At 40.8% G+C, this 24,011-nt stretch overlaps 1 protein-coding gene across 2 annotated transcripts in view; it reads right to left on the reverse strand.

Moving 5' to 3' along the window:
* Positions 1 to 8,237, reverse strand: part of raph1a (Ras association (RalGDS/AF-6) and pleckstrin homology domains 1a) — a 60,487-nt gene extending 52,250 nt beyond the window's left edge. For both annotated transcript variants that reach the window (XM_070975329.1, XM_070975328.1), the window contains exon 1: positions 8,002 to 8,237. The gene's annotated coding sequence lies outside the window, so the exon portion shown is untranslated. The remainder of the gene's footprint in view (positions 1 to 8,001) is intronic.
* Between the last annotated feature and the right edge of the window lie 15,774 nt (positions 8,238 to 24,011).

Raw genomic sequence — 24,011 nt, forward strand, 5'->3', positions numbered from 1 at the left:
AGTGATTCCACTGAAATGAATTGATATATATATTGGCCAACATTTTATTTCTTTTTACATCAACATACTTAAACTTTTTAAAATTAGGATTCATTACTTTTGAGGGAATGAGTAAGATAAAACTATCACTGGAAAGACATTGTAATGCTGCAACTTCTTATTACTTATTGACAGATGTATGCACCAATATCAGTATATCTGATAATGAGCTAATAAGCGATTAAACTTTCCAACAGGATAAAAATTAGCTCCACTTCAACCATTTACAGTATTAAAATTCTTCTTCTTTCACATTTGTAATAACAACATGTAGCAATTCTGCCGTCACAAATACTTGTTACACTTCTTAATAATACTGAAAAATTCTGAATACCAAAACTCTACTTGTAATGGATGAATGGACATTGTGCCATTATTTTCACTGCCATGTGTTTCCACTCTGCGTGCATTCTATGATCTTGTTTGAGAGCCACGTCAAATACAAACTTCCATTGGCTTCTGATGGACAACAACATTTTCTTAAATTGAAATCTTCAGCAAAGAATTTGAATACTTCCTCCTCCACTTCGAAGGCGGAAAGTTATTGGAAAGAATACACTTTAAAAACAAGAAGAGCAGAGTCAGCCTCCATTCAACACAGTCAAAATGACAGTCCTGATTTCCAGCTGCACAGCCTGCCCCCGGATCTCCACGAGGGCCGAGGGACATAGACACAGAAAGACAAAGAGAGAGAGGGAAGGAGCAAAAAGGGCCTTGGCGAGAGTAATGTAGCTGAGGAAAAACACGAAAGGGAAAAATAAAAGAATAGAAAAAAAAAAAACAGAGAAGAAGAAATGAGATTACATTTTCCAAGAAGGAGGGCTGAGCAGTACCACAGCAACAGCAGCCAGAATGGCTCTACATCTGTCTGGAATTAAAGAGAGACAGACAGTGCTGATGCTGGTTGAAAACTGTATTTGACCTTCAGTGTTTTCTTCAAGCTGGAGTTGAAGGGAATCTGGACAGAATCCTGTCCAAAGCTTCCTGTCACAACAAATCCACAACTAAAACACTAAAGGAAAGTGCAGAAATCAAGGTAAAGCCATGAGGGTGTTATACTTAGAAGCTATATTTCTCAATGCAGAACTATCCGCTGTCAAATACATTCTGTCTACATTAGATTGCATTAAACAACTGGACTCTTTACCTGAAGATAATTAAATGACAGGGATCAGAGGCATCCGAGCATCCATGTGAACGTTCAAACTCAGGCTGGGCATCGAATCCCAATTGGTTTTTTGGTAGCAGCTGAAATGTGTCCAGAGCATCAAACACAGTCAAATATGAAAGCTAACAGCTTTGAATACTGGGTCAGATTTATAATCTTGTTTACACTTGTACTACTACACTATTTAGGCAAAGTTCTTGTGCAGCAGCTACAACATTTAACAATTTAGAAGTCTTCTTTTCTTGAATAAAAACAAATAAAAGTAAGTTTACATTTCTAAAAGTAAGACAGGGAATGTTTGAGTTACTGAGCATAAATTTGCTTGGAGCCTGTGCTTTTGCTACTTGTATGAACAGCTGACTGGATTTGTCATGGTGACGACTGCACCCACCGCACAACACAACCCCGGGTTTGTTTTCCCAGATTTCCTTGCTCTTTGACCATGTCACTGGAGCTTCAGACCAACACCAGCTTTCTAAATGGCATCCCTGACCTCTGAACCCTGAGGGTTTTCTTAGGATTTCCCAGTACACATACACAAAAATAGAATCCCAGAACCATTGAAATCCTATCATGTAGTCAGTCTCTTGAAAATGTGCAATCATTTTAAGAAACTCCAAACTGAACACACATCAGGCCCTTTGACTGTCCTCCTGTTTGTCCACGATGTCCACTTTACAGAGCAGTTAACTAAGAGGAGACAGAGGAAACTTGAGTGCTGTTACCTCATCTGGATACTCCATTAATAGTGTGTTTGTTGCTATGTGTGAGTCTGGCTCCCTCACACACACACACACAAACACACACACACACACAAACACACACACACACACACACACACACACAAGCTGAGTCACTGCATTCTGCTGCCAGCTGCCTGTTTCAACAACAAACAGCAGAAAAACCATTTATTGTTATCAGAGCGCACGCACGCATGCACGCACGCACGCATGCACGCACGCACGCATGCACGCACGCACGCATGCACGCACGCACGCATGCACGCACGCATGCACGCACAGCTCAACTTTAATAAGAGATGGAAGGGGACACAAGATTCAGACACAACTCTTAATGCCAAAATTTGCAACACACATATTTCTGGGGACATTACATAGGCTTGCATTCATTTCCTGGAGACTTACTCTAATCAGAACCACTTGCCGAACTCTAACTTTAACTCGTCTACACCCTGAGATTTAATGATTGAAATTGATTATGGGGACCTGCATTTTGTACTTAAGCTTTTTTTTTTTTTTTTTTTTTTTAAATAATAAGTTATCTTTTGTGCTTCATTACTACACAACCAAACACCTTTCACTGGTGTCCTGATCGATGTTTTAGCTGATCTGATTTTTTTTATAACATTCAGATTTCCTGGGCTCGGCCTCGGCTTTTGACTTTATGAAAAAAACAAAACAAAACAAAACTTAAACACCAAGGATTTAGTTCAGCTTCGACACAAGCTTCCCTTTGAGATTTAATCTAATATCTAATCTCAACCAATGAAACTAGGCCATTTTATTAAATTTGAATATAGCTGTTAATCTACCTGGGCAGGTCATCTGGTTCAGGCTTGTGAGCACCATCAAGGTGCTTTTGTTATCTGTGTCACCCACACTGATGGCTCTGAAGCTCTGAGCCACAACAAAAGGCTCAGCAGTACAACCCTCTTGAGCACTTAAACTATCAGAAAAGCCAGAATTTCACTAACAAGTGGTTGCAGTTCAGGATAAATCGATATTGGGAAATTAATTACCATTATTAGTGCCACTAAGGAGGTCTTTGAACGGGGTCATAAAGCCCCAACTTCTGCAGTGCAGTGGACCCTCAATGGGTTGTAAATGGTTGGACAACATCTTTTATGCAATAAGAACACATAACACAAGTCCAATTCAACAATAGCACAAACAGCCATCAAAAGGAGCAGAAAGCGGCCAGAGTGGTCCAGATCGTGCCAGACAACACTGTTCCAGCCCATCAGCAACAGGTGGCATTCGTGCACAGGACAAGAGGAAGAGGATGGAGATGGAGGGAGCGAGAGGAGTGGTGAGTGATGTGTAATCATGTAACTGCATTGTGAAGAAGAGGAGGTGGCAATATCACCAATCTTTCTCCAGAATGACTCACCCACCTTTAACTAGGCACACCTAGCAAACTGGCAACTGGGTTTATTTGCACAGCAATCTGTACTGGTGGCACCTCATATGTGGACGGAGTCAGACTCGTGAGAAAGGGGAAGATAAGATGCAGCCAAATTCACCGAGACAGACATCGTCCATGAACATCAAAATACTGAGGAAAAGTGTAGCATTTAGGTGACCCTGTTAGCGTGACTGAACCTCCATGTTGAAAATAGCCCTGCTAGCCATCTTACATGAGGCCAGTTAGCCATGAAGCCATACATGTACAACCCTCATCGCTGCATTGAATGAACAGATAAGCACTCTACATCACTGCCAACCAGACAAACCAGTCAGCAGTCCAACAGACAAAGCCACGAATGAAGAACAAACTCCACACACACACACACACACACACACACACACACACACACACACACACACACACACACACACACACACACACACACACACACACACACACACACACACACACACACACACACACACACACACACACACACACACACACACACACACCATCTCCAGTTTCCTGCCTCACTCCTGATGCTCTTTGATGTGAGAGTGTCTCTGCAGGTTTAGCACTGACACAGCGAAACAGTCCGCACTACAGACTACTACAGTAGTGCTGCATTACACCATACACTACTCAACAGCTTCAAACGTTATAGGTTAGTGCTATTTACTGTGATGTGCAATGATGTTTCACATGTGGCAAGTTCACACAGAGACACTTGTTTCTCATCCACTCCATCACCGGACCTGTGAAATACATGAAAACATTAATTCCACACTTGATTTCTAACAGTGATGGTTGTTTCTTGCATCAGTCTGCTGGCTTTGATGTTAAATCTCAAACATCTGAGCTTTCTTGAATGCAACAAGGATATAAAGCTTCATAACAATGCCTACTCATAACTGCCTTAACATGCTAAGATAGTGTAACTAAACGACAGAGACTGCAGTGAGTAAGAAAGTGAGGCCTGGAGTGTCCCTCTGCAGCAGATCCACTCTGCTGCTCCCTCACTCCCTCTGTCTGTCTCACCCCTGGGACGAGGAGGAATTTCCTGAGAAAAAGAGGGATGACTTTTCCATACACTTGGCGAGAGAGAGACACAGAGAAAGACAGACAGAGAGCGAGAAGAAAACATCAGATGGTGACCTGGGCTGACCTCTTGCAGCCACCAGTGAGAATATTCTGACAAACTGCACCAGAGCAGCTGATACAGATGTAACCAGCGCACTGAGTGTGATGTTTACAAGATGACTGCAGCCAGAGGAAGCACACAAGACCCACACGGCCTCTTGATGCTTGCAGACCGGCCCTTTGAATGGAAATGCAGATGTGCAAATCCCACAACAGGCATGCATTCACGTATGTGTGAGCAGGACCCTGAGCACAAATGTGGGTTATCAAACTTATCGTTCACATTACTTTCACTGTAACACATCGCTAGTATCTCGGATGCAAAGCAGACATCTTGCTCTGTGGTGGGATTCATCCTCTGGGAAGCATAAAGGTGACAATGTGCCTCTTGGATTCTGATATTTCTTGTGTAAAGGTAGATCTAAAAGCCCCGAGGTGTCTGACTTCCATACTGCGTACTGACTCTCAGCAGGTGATCATGTAGAGTGTTCATGCTGGGAAAAAAATGACAAAAACTGCTAAAAAATGTCAGAATTCAAACTGACAAACACTTGATTATTGAGTGTTTTCCCACATGCAAACAGGAAATGGAGGAGCTGCTCACAGCTGCAAAGCTTTAAAGCAAACTGTAGATGATAAAGCAGCTCTGAGAGAGCCAACTTTTTGTTTGTTTGTGACGTTTAACAAAAATCAGTTGGTTTTGAGATAACTTATACTGAGAAAAGACTCAGGATTCTATCAGCCAGTTGGATTAACAGATATTGGGAGGAGTCAATGACCAAACAGGTGGAGCACATTCTATTCTTTTTTTATGTTTCAGCATTATTATCATGTATCTGTTCATCTATTTATTTTGATGATTTGTGTGTAATTTTCAGTTGTATGACGCTTGTGAAATCAATACTGATCCTCTACTTAGCTTGTATCAGCGTGTGATCTGCTTTCAGTGGAGGGCAGTGAGAGAACAGGTGAGACAGACGTGATTGATATCAATTTAAATGTACACATGGATGGAATGTTGGGGGGATTTTGACTGTATATGTAAACGTGTGTATTTTTGTAGGTTATCTTTAGAGTTCTGATGTTAATTGTCCATTTTATCCTTTTTTTCCCCATCTATTTCTTTGTCTTCTACCTTGGTTATATTATATATAAACTGTTTGGCATTTGATGCATCAGTCTGAAGTACAGAGCACAAACACAATGGGATGAGCACTAACTAACAGTGAAGGATACTGAATCAGAAATGCACAACCCTGCAGGTCTCAGATGCAAAGCTCAGGCCGACTGGCTGGTTGGATACAGTCAGAGCAGCCTTTAGTTGAAGTAGGGCAGCAGGGATTTTTATACTCCAGTTAACCCTCAACACGACTGGGAGATGCTGAATTCTGCTCCACTTAGCTGCACGCAAGTGTGTTATAGAGGTGGGCTGCCTCGAGCCTGTCCGAGTGATTACACTTCAGCTCTGACGGGCTGGGTTACACATCACAGCGCTGACACAGAACGTCCATTCAAGATTATTGGAAGTTAATTTGGTTCAAATAATGTATTAAACATCTGAAGAAACACTGTTTGAAAATTTGAGCTTTTTTTTAAATATCATGCTTGAAATGGCCATGCAGGTCAGTGTGAGGGACATCAGTGCGATTATTTCACATGTTAATATCAATGCATTGGTGGAAGAACACCAGAAGTCTTGGCATTTAACCATCTATGTTCTCTATCTATCTCTGCGCACTGAAGTCGGCAGTGAGGTCGAAGCCGCTGTCAGTTTGCTCTGTACAAAAGGCAAGGAAGGACAAGGACGGTCACTGCCCACTATTTGCCCACAGAGAGGGCAAAATATATATATATATATATTTTTTTTTTTTTCACATGGCAGCGTTTACTCTGCTTCATACTGGCACCAGTGCTGACAGACTTTAAACAAAGCCACCCTCGAGTGGGTGATGCCACATTCAGACTGACTGGCTGCATGAAAAACGACCTCCTAGTTCATTTCAAAGAGATTCAGAGAGAAAAGTCAATCCTGTCTCAGTTTTTGGCAAAGCGCAGTCTGACGCTGTCTGAGCAGCAGTGGATGAGCTGCACTGGTGAGGCAATGCAACACAAACCAAGACGTCCTTTTTGACCATTGGTTGGCCAGTAGATTTCGTTGCCAGACAGCGTCAGACTGCGCTTTGGCAATGAAATCTACTTGCCTCACCAGTGCAGCTCACTCACTGCTGCTCTGATGCCATCGATACATAAAACTCCTTGCTGACCCATGACTGCATGACTCCATCATGAACAATTATAAATCCACCTTAACAGCTAGGGTGGACTCATTAAATCCAAAATCTATGATCACAGTTTATGGGTTCAAATCTTCACAGTGGTCCCATGAATCAGACGTCTTTAATCTTAGCTTTAAGGTAGATATGTCCAACTTTACACCTAAATGTATCCATTCCAAGGCCTAAAGTGGTCTAATAAATCCCAATGTTCAGTGCAGCATTTGATCACAATATTTCTATAATTAACCCTGTTGGAAGTCATGTGAGACAGAGACAGGTCTACCAGCAAGAAGACATGACAGCAAGTCAAGTCCAACTTACAGCAGTCAGACAGTGAAACAGCCTGCAGGAGGACAAGACAGTAAGACTGACTGACCTGCAAGGAGACAGACAGACAGACAGACAGACAGACAGACAGACAGACAGATGGCAGGCCTGCATGTCTGATGATGCTGAATTTTAAATGACTGTTAAACGAGGCTTGGGGCAAAGCTCTGGCCTGCCTTCTTATTAAAGAAAACAATAACGAATAGGAAGATCACACTCAGAAGTCATATTTATAGGGTCACATCAATGCGACCCTAAATAAAGGATGCTGAATAAAGTGCCCATTTTAAAGTGGGCTGTGTGGCAGCTGCGGGGAACACGCCCATGGCTGTGTAATGCTATATGAATGCCACGCCTTGCTGGTGTCAGCTCTGCACGCCTGGCCTCCGAGCTGCAGCTCTCAACACACATATTCCGGCTGGAGAGGCGCTGACAACCGGCTGCTGCTGCCCGGCGAACCTGCGCATCCAGGCCGGGAGTCTGTGCTCTGCAGGCCCTGCGGCGTTAACTCAGCACCGAAAACACACATGCACAACAAATAACGGCGCTCATGGGCAGAAATCAACCCACAGTGTGCACATGCAGTCACCACTGAGGAGCATTTAACAGGCTAAAGTGAAGCAAAAGCCCTTTTCTGTGGAGCTGCTCGTTTTCTCTGTCACCCCCACCCCTGCTCTTTTCTCTTCACACACATGCATCCACTAACGGGATTAATTGGCTTTTATTCCAGCGGATGTTAATTACCGGCTCCGCTCTCCGTTTGCCACACAATAAACACCCAATGTCGTGTTTTATCTGCCACGAGTTTAATCCCACAGATAAAACAGCGAGGGGGAAGAAAGCAGGGTGAATGTGGTGGGATAGATATGCGTTTAGGTGAAGGGGAATTGAGCGACTTACTGTGAGGATCCAGGGAGATTTGAGGGAGAAAAAACGCAGCCACCAGCGGGAGGACAGAGGAGCGGTGTCCGCCGGGGACCCCGCGGTGTGTCGGTCGAGGCCTCGTCGGGATTTCTGCCGATTTAGTCCCCGTTTTTACCGACTCCCCTTTCCCAGATATCCCAGATTTCCTTGATTTCCCCTGCTGCCACACTGAATCCCGACACCTCTAGCGTCAAGGTAGAGGCAGGCAAAGTGGAAAACTTCCGGGCGGGACTTTCACAATAAAGCCTCCTTGCTGCAGAATTTACCCAGCAATGGCTATTTGACGAAAAAAAACAGAAAACAAAAAACTTTTCAAGCAAACGCCTACTCTGCACTATGAAGCATACAAAATGAAATTCAAATAAAAGCTATTTTATTTTTTTTTTTTCATTTTTAATGAACATTTATAATATACATACATATCATGTGCTTAGTGCATTTATAATCTAACCAATATTGTTAACAATATGTTGCTATACGTTTCCATTTCCTTTTTCATCACCACTCCAGCTCATCTTCTGTTGTTTTGTAGTCTGCCATTAAGTACTTGACTTCATTTGTCTCTGTGCAATACATTCTTTTCATCAAATTCTCATTAATATCCTTTTCTGATATCTTTACATGTATTCATTGATTGATTGAATAGCCTTGCTGACTCATCTAACCTGCACTGCTGAGTCCTGAATTGTCATTTGCAATCACAGTGCTGAATGGAGCCAAGGGAAATCATAGCCTACAACAATGATTCCCAACCCTTGTAGCTTGTGAAACCTTAAAACAGAGCAATGTCTAGCTGCAGCCCCTTACGTGCCTACAGTTTGCAATCAACTCAACAAACGAGCAAATCTTTTTCCTTTTGTTTTATTCCAGTCATTTCAAGGCCTGAAGACTAATCATGTAATTCCCAACACGAGAAAGAACCACAAACATAATGGAAACATATTTTTGTCTTCTTCTCTATCCTGGTCATCGTCTCACACTCCCGTATATTCATGTAATAATCTCTTGGGGAGCTCCACCCACTACGTTGAGAATCACAGACCTATATTATCAAAATAGATCAATAATTTGTTTTTTAACAAACTCTTTTAGGGGAACAGCTATTGTTAAAATCGTACGAAGTGTAATTACAGCAAGCAGACTCTAGTCAAATGGAAATGTCGGTTTTTAATTTGTTGTTCCGTTAATTGTTTATTGTGAAGATGACATTACCTCACTTCCGGTGTTTGAGTCTTGTTTGACACACACAGTAAGATCTACACCGGATCCCAAAAAAGTCAGCGGGAGCGCGTATCCATGCCCTGCGCGTTCCCGGTGCCTTGCTTCCTGTCCTGCCCAACCCAAAAACCACCATGAATCAATGAGTCCTGATGAGGTTATTCTTCATTCCTATTCTATTCTGCTTTATTTTTATACTCTTATTATGTATTGTGTTGTTATATTAAAGTTCAAATGATCTCTCTCTCTCTCTCTCTCTCTCTCTCTCTCAGCATCATGTTCAGTTGTTAAGACGCTTTTAATACAAAAGTCTGCCCTCTAGTGGTCTGACACTGCCTGTGTAGGTAGCAGTGAATTAGTGGCAAGACAGCATACTGCTCACATAAAGGTAGGATCTGTTCAGCTCGAAGCATTAACAGGATAAAACACAGGCATTATAAAATCATAAAATCAACTTTGATAATGTAAAACTGATTAAAAAAAATTGCCTATTTTAAAAAAATGTTAATTACATTACATGTACTGCGTCTCTCTATTCTCCCTATTTTTTCATTTCATAACTTTAACACCAGGACACAACATGTGTAATACTTCACTGAAAAGTCATTATATTTTTGATAAAAGTTTCAAGCTTCCACATTCCACATGTGTGAGATGTGTTGAACCACAAATGGTTAGTTGTGATGTCACAAAATCCTGCTCGCACGTACGTGTGTTAAATTGACATTTAAGGTGACACAAAAAAACTTTGCCCCTTACGTAGCATCTAGCGTTAGTCTCTACACAGACGTCATTCTGCACAGTGAAGCTCAGACATCCAAACAATGGAACAATAAGCAAAACACATTTTTTAAGGGGAGGGGGACTTATATCTCATTTTCTGAGTCTACATTCAAATAAAGTGTTGGACAAACGGGCTCATCGCCTGGTCCAAAGTGATGTAACCGAATGCCTTGTCTTTGAACAAACAATCCTTTCACTTACAAATTATTGTATCACTGTTGTACTGATGATATTCTGTCCATGCCAGCAGTGTAAAAACTATACTGATGTATGTGAGTGCATAAACAATATCCTATTGTAGAGCAAGACAGACAGCAGAGAGGAAGGAAGAGGAGGTGATCTAAGACGCAGCCATAAACCACAGAGTAACACCTCACTTCTGAGTGCTCTGAGTAGGTGGGGAAAACTAACTCAAAAACATAATTTTTCCATCATTTCAAAAACCAACATCAAGTGTGAGGAGCTGCAGAGATCACATGCAGAGAGACAAGCAGTCAGTTGGGACATCCCCTGTTGGCTTACAAAAGATATGTGATGGAACAAGGACTTCAGCTTTTCCACCCAGTTGTTCTCTGCTGAACAGAAACCGCTAAATCGTTAACAAAAAACAAAACAAAACCATTTTATCTGCATGATGTGTGTCAGTGCATTGACAGCACAAGCGATCAGTCTTTCCCAAACTTAGGGTAACCCTAACCCTAACCCAACCTAAGAAGGCTCACAGACCTGTTTTTATGGGCTCGCCACTTGGTATGCTAACAATGCTATGATAGGTGAATACATGGGCCTAATTTCCCATCTCACTTCTCGTGAACCTGGATCAGAAAATGTGTTCACACTCTCTGCGGAGCTAACGTTTGAGTCTGACTTCTGTGACTCCCTCACCCTCAATCACGTGTGTAAAGTCGAAACGAAAATGCAAAAGAAGAGTTACACGTTAGCTTCACCAAAGCGCTGCGAAATGCAGAGCGGGGGCATCAGGGTGTTTTGTGTGGAGAGGTGCTCAGTAATGACAGCTTAAAAATGCGAATTAAAAATTCCTCCAGCCGAAGCATTCTCAGCCTGGGGCAAGTCAAAAGACTTTTTTGTGTGCAAAGAAGAAACTTTCTAGAGACACTGTTACGACAACAGAAAAGTAACTTTGAATGGTTTATTTTGTGTGTTGATCTTCTAGTGTGCTTTCTGGCTAACATTACTTGTCACTGTTAACTATGATTACTGACTCTTCATCCCAACCTGCAGGCTTATTTCTAATGTGTATTAGACAGTAAACTGCATTTATTCAACATTCTTTTGTCCTGTGTGTGTGTGTGTGTGTGTGTGTGTGTGTGTGTGTGTGTGTGTGTGTAATGTTGAATTAGTTAAGCATATATGTGTGTCAGTTGTTGAACAAGTGTCAGAATCTCCTTGTGTATGTTTGTGTGACAAATGTGGTGATGACAAGTGAAGTTGTGATTTGTAATGGTTATCCTCTCTGTCATATGCATTTTCATTTTGTGATTTGTTGTGTTGGGGTGGCATGGTGGAACAGCAGGTAGTGTGCGTGCCTCACAGCAAGAAGGTCGCCGGTTTGATCCCCGGGTCGGGGGGGGGCCTTTCTGTGTGAAGTTTGCATGTTCTTCCCGTGCATGCGTGGGTTCTCTCCGGGTACTCCGGCTTCCTCCCACAGACCAAAAACATGCTCATTAAGTTAACTGGGGACTCTTAATTGTCCGTAGGTGTGAGTGTGAGCGTGAATGGTTGTCTGTCTTTCTATGTTGCCCTGCGATCGACTGGCGACCGGTTCAGGGTGTAGTCTGCCTTCCGCCCAATGACAGCTGCGAAAGGGATGGTGGGGGTATATAGACGATGGATGGATGGATTTGTTGTGTTCTTTATCAGTTTTGCAATATATTTCTTATGGCAATTTGTGATGTTTTATTGTAAGTTTGGGTCCCAGGGAGACACCAAATGTGTCTTTTGCATCTTGAGCTGAAAAGGCTTGGAAGCCCCTTGTTCTGCACTGATGTCTCAGCCCAACCAAACCACACACTTCACAGCTGCAGTGTTTCACAATGTTGACCCCTTGATAGAAAGGCTTGGCAGGAAGTCCTTATGCGTCGCACATGGACACTGAAGGGTATGTTGTGCATCTGGATAAGACACAGAGGAGCATGACAACACAGAACCGGTGTTTGACGACCTGTGATGAGAATGTTGTGTGCGTTGTTGCGGTGCTTAGCTGCACAGGGTGTGGACAGTTCATGCAACAGCCACTAGATGGCAGACATATTTTAGATAAGATTTTAACACATGCTCTTTGACAATTACAGGATGTGGTTGAAGAGCAAAACACTTGTTTTCAGTTGAAGGTACATTGCACCTGTACACAGAATGAGTTTATCGTGAACTCTTTGAAGAGCGACGGCCCAGTACCTTAAAATCGTGTTTTTGCTGACCTCTTGGGATGGACATTGTCACCTTGCTGTAGTGATGTAGAAGTGAAACTTCCAACCAGAAGAAGTCAGTGAAACTATTCTTTTTTAGTTTAATATTTAGTTACTAATTTATTCTTTAAATGATATTTCTGGTGAACTTTTAGATTTTTCTTATTGTCAACAAAGCCCATGTTTAGACCAAAACCAACAAGGAATTGATCCTACTAACACGTATTGTCTGAGTATCCAAAACCTGATATATCTTATTCTATACTGTTTGTTTAGTGTTGGTTTTAACGCTGCAAAGGTAAAAGGGTAGGTGCTGCTGAATGCACTGCAATGTTTCCCATTTGGGAAGGAGGACCTGGTTCAGCCTGGCCTTCATCTGTCCAAATTTTGATGAAAGTGAGTATGTGTGTACAGATGATGGTATAAAAACTGTTCATGGTTAAAGGAAGTTTCGGGGCATGAGGAGTTTTGTGATAAACAGTTTGATCACAAAAACTGGGACTACTATGTGATATTTGTTCTGACTTCAGTAAAGTAAACTTCAAATAAAATCAGAGATCTGTACCAGAGATCAGACATTGGTGTGACAAGCCTTGAAAAGAAAAACTATAAACACTCAGGGCTAAAATCACAATAGAAAAGTGGGTATATGTGTGTGTGTGTGTGTGTGTGTGTGTGTGTGTGTGTGTGTGTGCGGTGTGCCCATGTATTACTCATGTTGTGGGGACATAAATCTGTTTACACAGTCACATTGTGGGGATTCACCATACTTGTGGGGACAAAATGCAGGTCCCCATAATGCAAATTGGGATGATGTAGTTGAAACTCTCCAAACTCTTTTAAAATACTTTGAACATATAAAATATAAAACATTTGGAAAATTGCAGAATATTGTTCAAGTAAAACAATGAAAATCATTTCAGTTGATTTTTTACCACGTCTTTGTGAGAAACATTACAACTTATCACCACTGTAACATGTAACAATGTTTTCTTTGAATACTTGGCTGACTTTTCACTCTGTCACATCATTGTACTTTCAGTTGAAGAATAGAAAACACAACCCCCACAATATATAAAAACCTGGGACAGTCTCAATGATCCTCCCCCTGCCGGTGCCCCTTTCAGCTGTACTTGTAAACTTCTGACTGTTAGTTTGTCTTTCGGCTAAGAATACTTTTCTTGATGGAGGTGGAGGTGTGAACTGAACGTCTTCCACCTAAATGTCAGTGATATTGTTGTTCATAATTTATTGTATTGTATAAGACTATATTATATGTTTTGCATGCACATGTTTCTGAACATGTTGTTATGCATGCAGTATGTTTGTACTCACATATAGATATGTAAGTGTTTATATGTGTGTGCATGTGGTTGTTTTTTTTTGTGTTTGTGTGTGTGCATGCATGTGGGTACATTGTTTGTGGCATGGTTTCACAGCTTCACACAGGAAGTGTTTCTATTTCTCGTTGCTCACGTCTCTGTGATAGTGAAGACAGGTGGAATTTTGTTGTCCACTAGCCTTTTTGCAGAGAGGAGAGTGATGGTCCCTTTGCATCTTGCAGGAGAAGAAAACATTCCTCACTACAATCAAACCCTGATAATCATCAGCAAGCAGTCAGGAGGACAAGATGAGAGCTGAGGTCCTGGTGATGGTGATGGTGATGGTGGGTTTGAATAATGGAAAGGTCACACAGTGCTCAGGTAAGATGATACAAGGTTAGTGAAATTGCTTCAGAATTAAAGCTGTTTAAACTGAAACTGTTGAGACTTGAGAATTTTGAACATCTCACCTTTCGGAATGACTATGATGGCTTTCATGTGCTCTGTCAAATCTGGACTCAGATTCCTACGTCAAGAGAAAGGAGTTTGATAAAATAAATGTTGCTCATGAATTTTAAGCAAACACACAACAAACACCTTGATTTGACTTAGGGTGTAGTGTGGAATTAGAATGCATGTTCTTGCCTTTGCATGAACAACATATTATCAATATATAATATAGGTTCTTTCTCCATGTATGGCCAGTAAGGAAATCAGGACTATCAGGGCGCCCAGCAGATCAGAATGTGTCCTCAGCCCGTTTTCCCTGCTACCACTGAGCACACAGAGCCATTCAAACTGACACAATCATGAGCTGCAGTCACTCTCCTTGCCTCTTTTAAAGTGTTGCAAAATGTGGCAGTTTTCCACCCAAATGGGCATCTAATTATTTTAGTGGGCTGGTAAACTGGGAGGGACTGGGTCCCCACTGAAGAGTTAGGCTACAGTCAGATGAACTGACCTCTCCTCTTCTCCAATTAGTATGATTTTAGAATCTTGACAGGGCAAGAGACAAAACCATATGGGTTATAAAGAAACCCCAGGATAGGCAATCATACTCTCTGGAAGAGATATTAAAGGTAAATGGTACAATTGTTCCCCAAACTGTCCATTGTAAACATCTATCACACTTGAGTCTGACCTCCTCTGCTGACTTTAGTTATATGTGCACCGTTGGCTGTAAGTGACATTTCAGGTGCTCTCAGTTTCCTCCAAGTGATTTAGAATAATGTTGCTAAACTGTTGGTTGTTCTTGGCACTTCTTGATTATCTGAAGGCTTGTGGTTCTTGCACTGTCGAACTTCGTCAGACAGGCTTTGCATGATGTTATCATAAGTGACAAACAGGAAGGACAAAACTCTAAACACATGACCCAAGTTGACTTGTAATAAAATGGAATTAATGCCATTAATTTGCTTCAGTTTTCAAATTCTCTGCCATGCTGCTGAGAAGAAAATAGAAATCAAAGACTGTCCTGTATGTCCAACTCAGTCTGTAACTACAGTGCGCCACGTCATTTTAAATGAAGAACATCAAATGCAAGAAACAGGAGGACATGGTAGCCAGTGTGCAGTGGCTTGCAGATTGTAAACTTTTGTATGAGTGTTATTTTTCCTCAGGTAGAGCAGATAGTTGTAGAAATAACAATGTTTTAGGGTGAAACTTCACCAGTCCACTTGAAGATGTGATTTTTTTCTTTCTGCTTTTGTTGTTAAATTTTGTCAGCCTATCTTTGTGCTTCTTCTGTCTGTCAGTTGGGGTGATTATCAAGGTGCCAAAACTCAGTAAAGCATCCATCTCCTGTCCATCCATGGCTAACAGCTCAGACCTCAAGTACCTGCTCCACTTCAATGGCAGCTGCATCAGCCAAATAAGTCTGAGTGAGGTCAGTCAGTGTGTGTTTGTGTCTGTCTGTCTGTCTGTCTGCCTAGATGTGTCTTTATTTGTGATGTATCACAAAGGTCTGCAGCCTGAGGATTTCAGTGGTTAGCAGATTTTTCCAACGAAAAAAATGACACCATGTGAAATTTAAAAAACCTTTATTTATCTTTGTATCATTTAAGAATCATCTGTACTTGTGCTGTACATGTCATAGTTCATGTCATGTTTATTGCTTCATGGCTTTTAATGTGAAAGAATGGCTTTCCCATCCACAACCACAATTATTACATCTCAGTTCATTACTGTACATTTATGAAAGATTTATCGGTTTCTTTTACACAAAGAGACTTGACAGAGTCTCACTGACAAGTGGCATGACATGCATTGCTCTGCCACATTAGGAAGCCACAATATCTCACCTCTGCTCCAGGTCTGCACTGCACTGAAAGTTCATGCAAGTAAAGAGCTTTGGTAACTGAAAGGTTACACTCTAAGAAATGATTTATGGGCTGAGAGAATATAGCTTCAAAACAAGAGCTTTATTCTGCATGAAAAACAAGTTGTTACATGTAGGTGTTTTAGTTAGTTGATAACTTATTTTAAGAAGTTGGTCAAAATGAAAATAACTAAAACTGTCTTAATTCAGTAATATATTAAATTTTAATAAACATTTCTGCCTTTGCTTTACAACAAAAAAGTATTCAATCAGTTCAAGTTGTATATCTAGTGAGTATCCTTTAAAAGCCGAGTGCAAGGTTGAATTTGCCTGGACGTGTTTTGCTGCCGACCTGACATGCCAAAAGAGACAGGAGGGGGAGAAACAGAGTTGGCACGGAATATAACTTAAGGCTAAGTTATTTAGTGAATAAAGTGACTATTTCTGCTTTGTTGTATTTGAAACAACTAATAATTGCATCAGCACACAGTGTAAGAAAACATTTTTACATAACATTGAAAGCTTGTCCTATCTATGTTTTACGATGTCCTAATTTAACATTAGCCCTACTTTGACAGCTGCATGAATTTGACACACACACACACACACACACACACACACACACACACACACACACACACACACACACACACACACACACACACACACACACACACACACACATTCTGATTCTGATGACTAAACCTGCAAGGTCACTACACATATTTCCATTTTAAATTGATGCATGTCGATGTTTAAGCCATAGAGTTATTTTTTTGAAGTTAAAGTTGGTTACTTTAGCCACAGCTGAAGACTAAATAAAAATCTGTGATATCAGGAAATCAAATCAGAACTGCGCAAAGACCACACTTCAGCATGAGTCATACTACAACATATGTGTATATAAGTTAGCCTGTGACAGACAGATGGTTCATCCAATCACCTGTCACCACCACTGCAGCAAAGTGGGGTATAGTGTAGTGTGCTGGTGTTGTTTGATGCTTGTGAAAGTCTCAGCAGATGTACCATGTAATACATTGTGCACAGGCTGTCTGCAATGAATGTCCCTCAGTCTAAATTATCACCCTCCACCCCTCTTCATTTAGGACTTGGATTCTGCATATAATTTGTTCTCCGGTCACTTTGAAGTCACAGCCGACACTAGTGGAGTGTACATCTGCGAGAGGGAGGTGATTTATCCTCCACCATTCAGTGTGGACTGTCACATCACTGAACTCATAGTGGCAGGTAAAATGCATGACTAAAATTCACATGTACACGCAATTATATTTCATTATAACATATTTTTTGTATATAGTGTGTAATATATTAAAATGTAGAAAATCTGTTGTGACCAATTCATAGAAAAGCAGTTTTTTCCGGAAAAGAATGACACTGTCCCAGCTGCCAATCAGAACTGTCCAGTCAGGTCTCCATTCATCCCAGAAACTGTGATGTGGGCAGGATGTTGTGTTTTATTGGTCTACAGTCTGTCAATCACCTGCATTATCATTGTTATATGGGTAAGAGATTAACTTCACTCAGTCTCCTGTGCTTCACACATTATGGAAATTACTTGTCATGATAAGGAAAATACTTAATATGTAAGTAAAATACTCTCCTTGTCTGCACTGTATTCCTCAGAGGAAGCTGAAGAGAGATGAGGAGGACAAAAACGTGTATGTCAACACCCGACCCAGAGAGTTCAACAAACCCTGCAAAGCTTAAAACCAGTCTGTAGCAATTATCAAGAAATACTGCTGCTGTTAATGTATTGTGAATGTAGTCATTACATATAAAAACCCAGAGAGCGGGCGATGATGGTAATAATTAATTAAAATTAATAATTATTTTTTTTTTTAGATTTTTTTTTCATGCACCACTATCTATCAGTGACGGAAACTTAAAAAAAAACATGTACATGTTTGTGAGACAGACATTGCATTTTGTTGAATAAGGAATTTTTGAGTGTTTTTTTTTAATGTTAGTTCATTTTGTTCTGTAAAAAAAAATAAAATAAACATCAGTATCCATACATGTGCTTTTTATACCTGCTTATTTTGTTGGGGTTAATTGCAGCTCAGTTGCCCTGAACACAGTGTATCAAAGGGATGACTAACTTAGACAGACATTAGTGTTTTGGTGTTAATCACTTTTGCCTCAGATTTTGGGGTTGCAAACTGAAAAAGCTCAGGAAGTAACAGTTTTAAACAAGATCTGATGATGATGTTTTTGATGTGGCTGTTAGGACTAACTTTCCACAAGCAGACCACGTATAGTTTGACATCTGCTTTCAGTGAGTTGGACTGTATTTTTCTAGATCTATTTGTTCTGTATGTAAAGTTGGAATGTTAATGATGTTATATGCTGTCTTATCTTGGTGTTTTAATTATCAGGATATTGTGTAGAGCTATTAAAATATTTTAATGTATCGACATTGTATTACAGATATTTTCGAAAATTTGATATTTGAAACATTTCGTGTTGGAAAATAGAAATATAAACATGTCTTTTTGATAATCTTGTTTTCTTTAGTAACACCTGTGATTGGCATAGAGAGATTAAAACAGCTTACTCTAAAATATTTTTATTACCACTGTAACTGCAATCATTTTTAAAATTCATGGAGAAAATCGATTATTTTGAGTACTTATTGATTGGTGTACTGAAAATGGATCTCATCATCTGCTTATGTGGTTAGAGGAGACATGAGTAATTTTCCTTCATGTTGAGTTAAATTGCACCTTGAAGAGTTCAGAAATGTCTCACGCATGAGGAAAGTTACTCAGAAATGATATCAAGAAATATTGCTGATAATGGAAATGCAAAGTGGGTGTGATAATATGCTAGTTATCACTATTCAAAGTAACTGCTCTCATGCCTCTGCAGGAAATGAACAGATGTCAAGCTTGACTCTTAGCAAAAACAGACCTGAATGAATGACACCTCACCTGATTTAGCTCAAAGTGGAAAAGAGGCTGAGCAGCTCATTAGTAGGAGGAATACAGAATCAGCTTGCGGAATCAGGCCATGTAACGCTAGTGGTCAATAACACAAGGTCCTCTCATCCCTTTGAAAGCAGGAGTCAGATTAAATGCGCATGGAAAAGAAAGTAAAACTGATGTTATTGAAGTGGCATGAAGTTTCAAAACACAAATATAAATCACCCCATATTTTAACATACACCCCAAATAGGGAGGCACTGACATCGCTACAGTGAGACTGAAACATCACCATCTTGCCGGCTGATAAAAGAAGATGATTACCATGCCAAGGGGACCGGTGTACTCAGTGACACAGCCACCTGTGAGACACTGAAGTGAGATCCCACCAGCAGCTAAAAGAAGAAGGTAATCAACTGCTTACAACTACTGGAAAAGGACAAAGCCATTGACCGACCACTGTATTACCACCTGTACCCCAGAGGAACGTGGATGACACCTAGGTCAAATTAGAACACAGGAAGTAGAAGCTTCCACAGATCACATCAATGCAGTAGACAGCAACAAGTTCATTCAGGAGGATGTGAAAGGAGACAGTCTGGCCTTTTCGATTGCGCAGTGCACATCGAAGATGACAGGAATGCAGAAACAGGATGCAGAAAACCCAGGCACACAGATCAATATGCGCTCTTTGATTCTCACCACCCTCTGGAGCACAAGCTGGGGATAATCAGAAAGCTACAACATCGAGCTCAGAATGTGCTCACAAGGACAGAAGGCAAGGATAAGGAGCAGAAGTACATCAGGGAAACACTCAGAACATGTGGCAACCCAAACCCAAACTTTTCAACAAACACCACATCCCTGTTCACTTCAAGCCCAGTAACACCCTGAGGCAGATGCTTGTCCACAAAACACCCAGACAAAAGCTGAGCAATGTAGTGTATGCAGTCCAATGCAGCAAGGAATACACAGACTTGTACATTGGGGAAACAAAGCAACCACTTCACAAGAGCATGGCACAACACAGAAGAGCCAACACCTCAGGTCAAGATTCAGCAGTCCACCTACATGACATTTATTTGAGGATGTACATATTTTATCCAGGGAAGACTGATGGTTTGAAAGAGTGAAAGAACCCATCCATGTCAAACTGGAAAGACCATCACTGAACAGAGGAGGTGGTCGAAGACACCACTTATCAGCCACTTACAATGCAGTTCTGAGATCTCTTCCCAGGCAGCTTAACAGCCATTCACACCAGGACTCATTTGACCCTATTGAGTCACACGATGGGTGAACAACCCACTCATTCTTACCTATCAGCACCCACTGTGCCTTCAACACCATGCTGGGCGGAGCTATGATCCTGCAAGAGGATAAATGCCTGGGACTTCCCATCAGTCAGTTAGAACTGAAGAAGCCTTTTGGATGAGAGGTGAAACACCTAGAACCACAAGCAAGTCCAGTTGCCTTTGGAAGCATTTAGGAACACCCCAAATAGATTAGATTAGAGAGTGCAGCACAGAGACAACAAATGCGGTTTAGCATCTAACCAGAAGTGCAAATAGCCACAATATCCAAAACATAAATACATGCAAGTAGTGCAATTGGCTTGAGGTATAAACAGTATGAGGTATGTGCAGGTAGTGCAAGTAATTTCTATGAAACCATAAGAGATATGAGCAACAGGTAGTAAGTGGCAGTGCAGTAAAAAGTAAAATGTATAAGAGAGCAGATGAGGAATATAATGTATATAAAATATAAAGTTATATGTGCAGTATGACATGGGCTGAGTTGTAATGTTCATATTCATGTTCTCTTGGGTCCTCAGTGAGGACCATGAGGTGGTAAGAGGAGGTGTCAGTGTCAATGGGAGGGTGGTGGGGGTTGCAGGGGGGCCAAGAGGTGGTAAGAGGGGAGTGCTGTTATATGCTGTTGATAGCAGATGATGATATGAATTTAATTTAGATTGTGACACACACCAAATTTCCAGCTGGTGCGTTATCGACCATTTAATCTGTGTACAATGTGGCAACAGCGACATCTGTTGTCTTGTTTTGTTGTTTACTTACTTTAGTGATGGATACTCCTCCATGCATACTGCACATCTCCAAGGTGTCTTAAATAGAAAGCAAAGTTTTTGCCTCTTGCTTTATTCACATGAGAGGTAGAACAAGAAAGATGTTCGTGGTGGTTTTTCCATGTCAAAATAAACACTTTTCATAAGGAGTTCCTTTTTCATGATGGAATGCTGGTGGCCGAATACTTGGACAGTGACAGACAAAACATAATGTGAGTGACAGCACAGAATATGAAAAGTTCATCTGGGCCTAAAGTAGGATCTCACAGCCCTTTCTGGATTCATTTTCAGTGAGATGTTTATGTATTATTTTAGAGACAATGGAGGCAGCTACACATATACAAACGTTTCATTGGTACTGTATATAGAAGAAAACAAGAAAGCAAATATCAGAAATGTTGCCTGGAAACAGTACACTAAAAGGATATTCAGAGAGATGTTACAGAGCAGGAATGGGAAACGGCTTGTTATCAAGTGCAAACGTTATCTGTTAATAGTAGATTTAAATTGATCCAATATAATTGGCTTATGAGAACATATGTAACTCCTGAAAAACTCAATAAATTCAATCTTAACATCATAGAGAGTTGAATAAAATGCAGAGTAAAGAAATTAACCCTGTTTTTCCAACATCATCTACAAATAAATCCCTGTACACCCTGCAATTTGTATTCTTGGTCCATTTCCTGAGCTTTGGCTCTGAGAACTCATGAAGGTAAGTTGATTAACTTTTGTCTAATACATGTGAGGTGTCTTATTGCTAAACATCGGAAAAGTGTTGTCCGTCTTTGAACCTTTGGATCAATGACTTTTCTTCTTGCTTAGTGACTGAAAGGCTCACATATGCAATCAAACAATAAAGTAACTTTCTCCAATAAAATATCCAATTCATTTCTTACCTTTTTGGAATCAAGCTGCATTCAAGCAAGCATGCTCTCTTTCTTAATGTACAGTTACTTATGGCTTACAGACTTTCTGGACTTCGTCTTTGGGTGTGCTGTGAACGAGTGAAATCTATCTTCATATGCATTTAATCCAGTTCACAACAACGAAACTTTGGAATTCAGACAGAGTTACTGATCTTTATTTTACTCCATGTTAATCTGCATTAAATCGCTGTTAATAGACGAGCACTTGCTTTGGCCATTAGATTCTTGGTGTTTATTGGATATTGTGCACACGACACTGAGATCTACCTCATGTGATGAATTTTCCACATGTACAGACAGACTTGCTGACTAGCTTCTGATTATATTTTTTGCACTTCATATGAAACCATACTGAAACAATGACATCAGCAAAATCAAACCACTGTTTTCCGGGTGACTGAAGACTGTAGTGCTGACTGCAACTTCTGTACGTAAACTCTGTGAGAATGGGGCTTAACCCCACAGAGTGTTTCCAAGCAAAACATAGATGTGATGTCAGGATGACACCAAATGTCGTAACATCAGCATTTTCAGAATTAGCTATTTTCCAGTGCTTGCAAATTATCATTGCATAATAATGTGCGTGTGCTGAGCAAAGTGCATAGAATATGGAACAGCAAAAATGATTCCAAAGAAGAGCTGTGATTAGATAACGGAAACTGTTCAATATAAAACTTGTGTACCATCAGATTCAAATGTGTGAAATTAGCTTTGATTGCGTCACACTCACTCCAAGGAACTCAGTCAGCATCCAGCAGGAAGTTTTAGGATGGATTTCTTTGAGGACTTTCAGCATTTCAGCCTCCATTTTTAAAAATGCTTCAGCTGCAAACCCAATTGTTTTTTTGTTTGTTGTGCTTTGACACATCAACATGGAGATGCAGAAGAAAGAAGAAAGCATACAGAAGATGGGCCTACATTAATTGTGACTGTAAATTTTCATGAATCAGCAGAATAACTTACCTGACCTTTGCAGGCCTTTAGACTGCAGTGGACATTCAGACACCAGTGGACTAAAGGAACCTCTGAGTTCCTTAAAAAGTGGTTCTTGCGACTAAAACTTCTGAGTGGAAATGTGGGCAGTGTCTGTATTAAAATAGTGGCATCTGTATCTGTACATCCCACTCAAAGCGTTGTGTAATCACTCTGCTCCTATACACAGCTTTTCTTTCCATCCCATTCTGCTCTATTGCAATTGTGGTGAATGCTGCCCTTCAGTTGTGTATTAGGTCATTGCTGCCTCAAAGTTGTATGCTGTATGTAAATTATCATTTACATCCATTTCTGTCTATACTCATAGAAAATATGTAGTAAAGAATTTAATAAAAGGTATTAAGTGCATTTTTTGTGAAATGGAACTTATCACTATCACATCTATGATTCTAATGAATGATTTCTAGTGAGAAAGGACCCAAAGTGCCAGACTCAGACAAATGAGGCAGGAGGCGGAAAGCAGTTAAAACAGTTTTAATGAACAATGAACAATGAATGAGTGCAGGCAGAGTCTATTGTACTGAGCAGGAGTGTTGGCAGATCCAATTTCCTCATGAGAGTAGACAGACTGATCCAAGATCTCCCGTGAGAGCAGACCAACAGGGCATGGACAGAACAGGTGTGGGCTAAGCACCTGAGCACAACAGGGAAAAAAACAGGAGTGCCAAAGGCAGGCAAGACAAAAACACTGAATGCAATCTTCAGGTCTGATTGCGTTCAGGTGTGTTCAGGGTGCTGGTCTCAACCTGCCGACCATGCCGTGCAGCAACACAGACACAGATGAGGCAGACAGGGGAGAGACCAACAGGAGACACCAGGAAGGGGAAACACCGGAGCACAGAGGGGAAAAAGAAGGGGAGACTGCAGATCTCCACAGAAACATTCTGTCTTCACTTAGAGACTATTTTTACAGAGTACAGAGGACTGATGGAGAGCTTCATCACATGGTGCAACAATAATCACCTGAAGCTCT

Source organism: Chaetodon trifascialis, chromosome 12 (assembly GCF_039877785.1).
Source record: "Chaetodon trifascialis isolate fChaTrf1 chromosome 12, fChaTrf1.hap1, whole genome shotgun sequence".
Taxonomy (NCBI): Eukaryota; Metazoa; Chordata; class Actinopteri; order Chaetodontiformes; family Chaetodontidae; genus Chaetodon; species Chaetodon trifascialis.